Source organism: Garra rufa, chromosome 5, assembly GCF_049309525.1.
Source record: "Garra rufa chromosome 5, GarRuf1.0, whole genome shotgun sequence".
NCBI classification, from domain to species: Eukaryota; Metazoa; Chordata; class Actinopteri; order Cypriniformes; family Cyprinidae; genus Garra; species Garra rufa.
In genome coordinates, this window is record NC_133365.1 from 26,798,482 (window position 1) to 26,807,114 (window position 8,633).

The window sequence follows — 8,633 nt, forward strand, 5'->3', positions numbered from 1 at the left end:
AAGCTGCTGATTGGTGATTTAATGTGGGTCCAGTTGCGTACCAGAAAAAGCATTAGACTTCGCAGCTGAGTAATGTGTGTTTGATTTACATAAAAAAAAACTGTTCTAGTGCATTACAACCAATTTGGTTCAGCAGCCTTCCGAGCTGAGGATTGTGGTTTGAGGTCTCATCTGGGTCAGTTGAAGCTGTATGAACTGCACTCTTGAAACTGCAATTGTGGGCCTAGTGGCCAGTTGCAGAAGACGTCAGAGTTTGGAGCTGAGTAGGTTAGAATCAGATCTGGGTTGTTTAAAAAGGTTCTTCTTCTTGAGGATTGCCTACCAAATTATTGTTACTCACTGGAATGACAGTATTACTCTATTGCAGGAATGCCCAGGAGGCCCTTCAACACTGCATGTTTTCCATGTCTCCTTAATCAAACACACCTGTTTCAGATCATCAGCTCATTAGTAGAGACTCCAAGACCTGAAATGGGTGTGTCAGACAAAGGAGAGATGCAAAATGTGCAGTGTTGGGGGGTCTCCAGAAACGTGGTTGGGAACCACTGCTCTAGTGCAACTGTAAGTGTGGATCCAGTGGCTCAATGGCAAACACCTCAGATTTTGAAGTGCAGTATTGGTGGTTTGAGTCACATATGGGATGTTCAGAAGCTTCTTTTTGACAGTTGATTGTTCTGTAATTTGAATTCAATGGAATCACTGTACTAAGCTAATACAGCAGCACTATTGCAGAGAAAGCGCAAATGTGGCTCTAGTGGCCTAATAGAAAACGCATCAGTATTTTGAGATGAGTACTATGGGTTTGAATAACTTCTGGGTTGCTTAAAAGCTGCTGCTTGGTGATCTAATGTGGGTCTAGTTGCGTACTGGATAAGGCATTAGACTTTGCAGCCGAGTTTTGTGTGTTTGATTCACATTTGAAAAGAAGTGTTTGAGTGCATTAAAACCAATTTGTTAAGAGCACTTTCCTGGCCCAGTGGCCTAATGGATAAGGCACCAGCCTTTGGAGTTGAGGATTGTTGGTTCAAGTCCTATCTGGGTCACTTGAAGCTGTATGAACTAGACTATTGAAACTGCAATTGTGGGCTCAGAAGGCATCAGAGTTTGGCACTGACTATGTTAGAATCACCTCTGGGTTGTTCAAATGGTTCTTCTTCTTGGGCATTAGTTACTAAATTGTTGTTACTCACTGGAATGACAGTATTACTCTAGTGCAGGGGTGCCCAACCCTGTTCCTGGAGACCAACTATCCTGCAAAGTTCATCTCCAACCCTGATTAAACACACCTGGGGCCTCATTTATAAAACTTTCTTACGCACTGATTTGATCTTAGAGTGTTCGTATGATCAAATCCACGTCAAAGTACAGAAAGCGTCTTTGACGTGGCAAAGTACTTATCTCCACGTCAGATTCCAGCTTGGCGTACGACCGTTTCCTTGTGGTAATGCCTGGTATTGCAGATAGTTCAGCCTCACTATAATTTGATTTCTTGCGCTCCTTTTTACTTGCCATTGTCACAGAGTTTTTGCTTTAGGAATGAGCTAATTTTATATGTTAATTAATTAAGCAGGGGCGTTTCGACGGCGGAACATTCAGCTGCCCACAATTCCACGATCATTTGTGATTTATAACCGAATGACTGGCGTACGCATGGATTTCGTGGTACGTTCGTTTTCTCTGAATCGCCCTTACGATCAAATCAGAAAAGTTCTTAGATAAAATCAAGGATGGTTTCTACGCAAGTCTTTATAAATGAAGCCCCTGGACCGGCAAATATTCTCTTAGGTAGCACTTGTTAATTACAGACAGGTGTGTTGGAGCAGGGCTGTAACTAAAGTCTGTGTAACAGGTTTAAAAAGAACACTTAATTTATAGAGTGAAGAAATTTAATGTGAATTCCATAAAATAAAAGAGTTTATTGTTTTTGTTAGTGTATGAAGGCTCCCCTCCTGTGGCTGTTAATGGTACTGCAGATGTAGTATTTTGTCCCTCTTCTGTTTCCGTACCGCAGCAGATTTGAGTGTCGCTGCTGTGGGTATGCACGATTCTTCACACTGTAACTCTTTAATGTATTAATTGTGGAAATAATATGTTTTACATAACTATTATCGACGCAATTGATTGAATTTATATAATTAAACCTGTATGTAATGTATTTAACGCTTTAACACAGTTCTTAAAGTCATTATGAATACAGTGAATTTCCTCGTGCATTCACGAGTGTTAACGAGTGCATTTTATGTGGTCATTGCGTCTGTCTTAAAACTTCCGATAATTAATTGTAATATGAGTCGAAAGTAAAAGTGTAATTTCTATTTTTTTAGTCTGTGTATCTGCAGTGTTTCATCCAGCCAAGCTGATTTGTACTCTTTTTCTATCAAAAAGGTATGTTGCTTTCATGTTTATGATGTTATAAATGTTAACACATGCTGTTTAGAAATTCATGAAGTTTTCTCAGTATTATCTATAGTTTATTGTCCAGTACTGTTATACTGATACTATTTACAAGTGTATTGTTACAGTTTTCATATTGTTTTCTATTGTTATGTTTTAAGCCAGGCAGATTTGAGTGTCGCTGCTGTGGTCTGTGTATCTGCAGTGTTTCATCCAGCCAAGCTGATTTGTACTCTTTTTCTATCAAAAAGGTATATTTGCTGTGGATAAAGTAAAACTGAAGAAAGTCCATGTGTGAGCGTGTTTTTCCACATCCGTAACACTGGTGCCGTGACTCCCTCGGATTCTTTGATCAGCTCGACGCAGATCGACTGTGGTTGCTGTGTGCGTTTCAAGTTTATCGCTGGGCCAAGTCTTCAATACGCGAGCAGGTCAAGTTCGTCTGTGGATCAAGTTTTCGATACTACGGATGAGGACAGTATATACATGCTCACACAACGTGGTTGAGACTGTGCAATAATTTTTCACATACACAACGCATGGACATATAGAACATAGTTTGACTATCTTTGCATTCAAGATTTCATTTCAGATAGTGAGATAACTCAGATAGTGAGAAACTGAATTTACGTTTCTTATTCTTTTACTATTTTTCATGTATATTTTTGTGATCGCATAATGGCTGAAGAATACAACTGTGAAGGTGACTTGGATGTTACATGTTTTGGCAACATAGGTTTCCCCAGAGGAAGGGGTACATGGTTAATTGATGGTCCAGAGAGTGGTGTTTTTAATGACAGTGTCGGCCGGGGGGTTGAACGACCACAGGTTAATGCTGACAATGGTAGGGGTATCGGGATAAGTCAAACCCTGGGTGGTACTCCTGTTGGGCGGGTTCCTGGTGAGGGTCCTTACACTTCGACACCTGGAGTTGATAGAGTTGCATTTGATCACCTCACGGACATGGTAGGACAGTTAGGTTCACATATTGGTGAGTCAATAGTTGCAAAACTAGTGTCGGCCGGCTTAGTTAATGTAAACGCTGAGAGCCAAAACAATGCACCCAGTTACACTCAGACACCGGCACGCACAGAGCAGTGTACACATACATTAATGACACCACAAGTAACAGCCCAGACAGCACACATACGTCGGGCCGATGTCGGCCCGTAAGCAGAACGTCGGCCTCATAAACTCTAAGATCTAAAAAGGATCGGCCAGGCGTAGGCGGGTGTAATTCAGTCACTGCTCTACTTTGCCAGCTCATCAAAGGTCGGCTCTGAGTCGGCTCACGACAGAAGGCCGATGCCGCATTTTTCTGTTTGAACTTGTACGGTTACTCGTCTCTTAGCAACCCACCAGAGAGATGGCGACTCCCCCGGCGACATCCGTGGCTTTCAGGTAAGTTTTCACTTGAGTTAAATTGGAAAAAATATATTATTTTGTTAATTTTGTGACACTTTATAACTAGTAAGGCGCTTGGTGCACTGTAGTACAGGTAAAAGACTTTGCGTGAGCCCTACTTGAGACTTTGGCTCGTTTCCAAATAAGGTTAACTTGTTTAGCTAACGCTAACGGATTTTATTTTACTGTGTTTCCAGCTGTTTCTCTGAGGGGACGAGCTAACGTTAGACACTGAGCAGCAAAAAGCTTAGTTCAGAGTTTGTTTTTAGTTTTTATTTCAGTAGTGTTACACTACTTTGTCCTAACTAACGTTTTTCGTCGTGTTTTTCACTCTGTTACAGGCTGCCAGAAAGTCTCCGTCTCTACGGTGAGCCAGCTATTGTTGTGGTTCCTTTTTAAACTAATAGTCTGTTTTAAATTCATAATTGGATAATGATTAAATGAAACTAGATTAATAATGTAATGATTTAATTCTAGATGTTTACTTTTGTAAATACTGCGTGACTTTGACGTATTTTAATATGTTGAATATCTAAGTTTACGCTGGAGAGGTTGCCATGGAAACGGGGCTGCAGCAAGTCACCTGACACTAAACTCCGTCTCTCGGTGCTGTTGTCGTCGCTGCTTTTAGGTAAGTTTAGTGCTTAAAATCACACAAGTATTACATATAACTGTTCCTTACTTGTAATTGACTCGTTTCTGTTGAATATTTACTTCGTAGAAATGGTTTAATGTCTTCGAAAAAGTTCGTTAGCATCTCACAGATGAGGTATGCTAACTCTAGAGATTGAGCTCTTGTTTATGAAACTTTTTTTATTTTTATTTTATTTATTTATTTTTTTTGCTGACAGATTGTCTGTGGGTTATTGGAAGTAGGCTCATTTATTGAACCTAAATGGCTGAAAACAAGTGAAAATGCTTCTTGATCTTGTAAGGTAAACACATACTGACAAAATGTTCTTTCAGGAGGACAGAAATAAAGCCTCCACAACAGAAGGGAAGCTCCAAGGTTTCAAAATGTCTGAATAGAGCTGCTGACAGAAGCAGGAAATACAGGTGAACCGAAGAAGCTCATAAAAATAACTTAATATGCATTTTTTCACACAATATATTTAACCTATATAACCATGTGTCTGTTAAATTATTTTGCTAAATTAAATATTTATTATAGTAATTTTAAGAAGCTTTTCACAGCCAAATGTAACTACTTAACACTAAAAACATATTGTTATATAATTGTAGTATATTATGTATTCTTTTTTCTGCATTGTACATGTACTTTAACTTGTTTAACCTTCTAATAAACCAGCAACTGCATACTAAATATTGTGGTCTCTGTGACAAATGTTTTGTTCCTAGATTCTTCCATGATGATGGCCTGTGGCACATCAGCAGACTCAGAGTGAACCTTCTTCTCCAAAGTGTTGTAAACCAATGATCTAGTAAGTAAAATATCAAACATACACTACTGTTTCGTAAGTTTTGGTATGGTAAAGTTTCTTCTGCCCACCACAGCTTTGTGTATTTTGATAAATAATACAGTTAAGCAGTAATATTGTAAAATTAATATAATTTAAAATGATTGTTCTCTATTTTAATATAGTTAGAGAACTAATTTATTTCTGTGATGCAAAGCTACATTTTCAGTATCTTTACTCCGTTCTTCAGGGTCACATGATCCTTCAGAAATCATTAATCATGTGTTTGAGTTTAAGCAAGAGGATATTTTGATGAATAAAAATTTTTTTTTTTTTTTTTCCATTTACAGCATTTATTTAGTTTCCTTTAACTTTTGATAATTGATAATAAGACATTGATAATTAGAAATTAAAAATGTTTTTTTCAGTAGCAAATTGCCATATTAGAATGATTTCTGAAGGATCATGTCACACTGAAGACTGGAGTAAAGATGCTGAAAATGCAGCTTTGATAAAAAGAAATTAAGTTCACAATATATTCACAAAAATCAGTTAATTTGTAATAATATTTTACAATATTATTGTTTTTACTTCATTTTTGATCAAATAAATGCAGCCTTGGTGAGCAGAAGCGTCTTATTTCTAATACAAACTTTTGAAAGGTAGTGCACATTACAGTTATGACGTACCTCCCACTTACAGGGCTAGTTCACCTAAAAATGAAAATTCTGTCATCAATTACTCATGCTCATGTTGTTCCAAACCCGTAAGACCTCCGTTCATCTTCTGAACACAATTTAAGATATTTTTGATAAAATCCAAGAGCTTTCTGACCCTGCATAGACAGCAAGGGTACCACCACGGTCAAGACAGAGAAGGGCAGTAAAGACATTGTTGAAATTGTCCATGTGACATCTGTGGTTCAACTGTAGTTTTATGAAACTCTAAGAGTAATTTTGTGCACAAAAGAAACTAAATTGGTACTGTCGTAGCATCATAAAATGAAGGTTGAATCGCTGATGTCACATGGACTATTTTAATAATGCTTTTACTACCCTTCTGTGTCTTGACCGTGTCAGGGCCCTTGCTGTCTATGCAGGGTCAGAAAGCTCTCAGATTTCATCCAAAACATCTTAATTGGTGTTTTTAAGATGAACAAAGGTCTTACAGTTTAAGGAATGACATGAGAGTGAGGAATTAATGACAGAATTTTCATATTTTGGTGAACTAACCCTTAAAATTATACTGTGGCATACTGTATGTAGTCCATTCCGTGTCTGTTCCCTGAATACAGAGGGCAAATAATATATTTACCAAGGGTTCTATAAAAATTCTTATTGTGATTAAACCAGATCACAATAAACACAAATACGGGCAACAGCAGCTATAGTACTTGGCCTCTAATGAGGTTACAAAACTCTGGACTATTGATAATAGTGAGAATGTATCAAAGTCCACTAAAGTATATAAGCACATTTTTTGTATTTTATTCCTTAACTTTAAAATAGTCTTCCTGATAATGTCCAGGGGTCAGGTACAATGTTTTTGTTTAAATTAATTAAAAATACACATTTTTAGCCAAGCATTCACATAACACATCTCATAACATTGCACTACAGTTATATGTAATTTAAATAACTCATCCTTTGTCTGAAATAATATGAACAGCTGCTATGCTAATCTTTCTCCTTTTGCTTTCCTGTTTCTTTCTCTGGATGCCCATCCCAAGGTTACCAGAGGTTACGCCAGTTCAAGATCGAATCCAGCCTTACTTGTGAAGACTTCAGAAGACGGCAACACTCAAGTTTTCAGATGATGCCAACTGTACATGGACACACAAAACTGTGAAATATTATCCTTATATTGCCTTTAAGGGTATACATTTTCAAGCCGCTTTGTATTATTGCAGTGTTTCTAATATCTGTAAATCTGTTTACCTATAAATCCCTTTTTACTTATAAGCAACACTCTGCAGGATGACTCTTAATGAAATGATGAGTTTTGACAAAAACACTTTTTGCATCAACAAAATGACAAAATACTGTGTTTTCCGTCATGCAGCAGAGTTTTGCTCATAAATAAACTGGGGATCTCTGAGAAATCTTTTACATTAACAACTTTGTAACATACAAAGTGGATTGAAAATTGTTGACCTTACCCTTTAATAATGTTAAATGATTGTGTTTAACTGAACACTTCACTGGAGACTTTAGTAATGTTTTATCATAAAAGATTTTAAAATTTGTATCATATAACTTAAAACATTTTAACTGCTGTAGTGTTTGCTCAGTTTTTATTTTGTGTTCATGTAGCTCTTGTAATATTGTACATTTGTTTTTGCCATGAAGATAGATTAGATTCTGATGTGGCAATGAAAATAGATAATTACCTTTATCTTTGAGATTCTGTCATATGGACATTTTTTTGTTCTTTGTTTTTTGTTTTTCTTTCCCAGTAAGTCTCAGTCACCTCTGGCTGATAAATTTTTTTTTTTTTTTTTTTTTTTTTACATTGTAACCTTGGAACAATGCATTTTCTGTAAACCTACTTTGAAATGATAAGTATTATGAAATGTGTATATAATTATAGAGCAGTTAACCATGGTTTTTCAATAGCAAAACTGTAGCAACTATAAGTGTAGTAAACAAGTTTTTTTTTTTTTTTTTGGTTCATAAGGTTTTGATGCCATGGTTCTACTATAGTTGAATTGTAGTAATACTAAAGTAAAACTGTAGTAAGCATGACTGTAGTAACCATAGTTTTTTTAAATCATAATAAATGTGGTTGCTATGGTTTTACTGCAAATACTATAGTAATGGTTAGTTTTGTACTTACTGTGGTTTTAATGCAACAGTCATTGTTAAACGGTTATTGTAGTAAAAATATTGATTTAGTTTTTACTATGGTTTTACTGCAAATGCTGTGGTTAATCCTTGAAAGAGTGAATGATTCTCATTTGTATGTCACTTTTGATACAAATATATCTGATAAATGTAAATGTATTTGTATGTTTAATGTCTGCCTTGAAAATATTAATAAACAAGCAACCGTTATTGAGAGTGGTGTCGTGTGTATTGTTTTATTATAAACCAGCGACTCCTGCCGCGGGTGGTACATTAGAATAGGAATGAGCGAAATGCCGGTGAACCGCGCCCACGCCGAGCAGCCGGGATTTAAAGCTGCATCGGCCGAATGTCGGCCGGAGTGTATTTGCGATTAAATGCCGACATCGCGGCGAGGTCTTGCCGATTAGCAAACGACCTCGGAGCGACATCGCGCCGATGGAATTTTGTAAGTCGGGACGACGTCGGCCCAACGTATGTGTGCTATCTGGGAGTGCATATGAAGTCTGAGCATGACACATTTAGGGGCGAGGGCTCTGATAAGTAGAGGTCGACCGATGTATCGGTTTTGCCG

The 8,633-nt window shown here is 37.2% G+C and overlaps 1 long non-coding RNA gene across 2 annotated transcripts; it reads left to right on the forward strand.

The window, feature by feature from the left end:
• The first annotated feature begins 2,583 nt into the window (after positions 1-2,583).
• LOC141335761 (uncharacterized) lies at positions 2,584-7,618 on the forward strand. Of its 2 annotated transcripts, XR_012355623.1 has the most exons (6): positions 2,584-4,165; positions 4,336-4,429; positions 4,520-4,567; positions 4,765-4,854; positions 5,158-5,240; positions 6,946-7,618. It is a non-coding gene; the product is annotated as an uncharacterized lncRNA (long non-coding RNA). The 2 variants fall into 2 exon arrangements; XR_012355622.1 differs by lacking the exon at positions 4,520-4,567.
• The last annotated feature ends 1,015 nt before the right edge of the window (positions 7,619-8,633 follow it).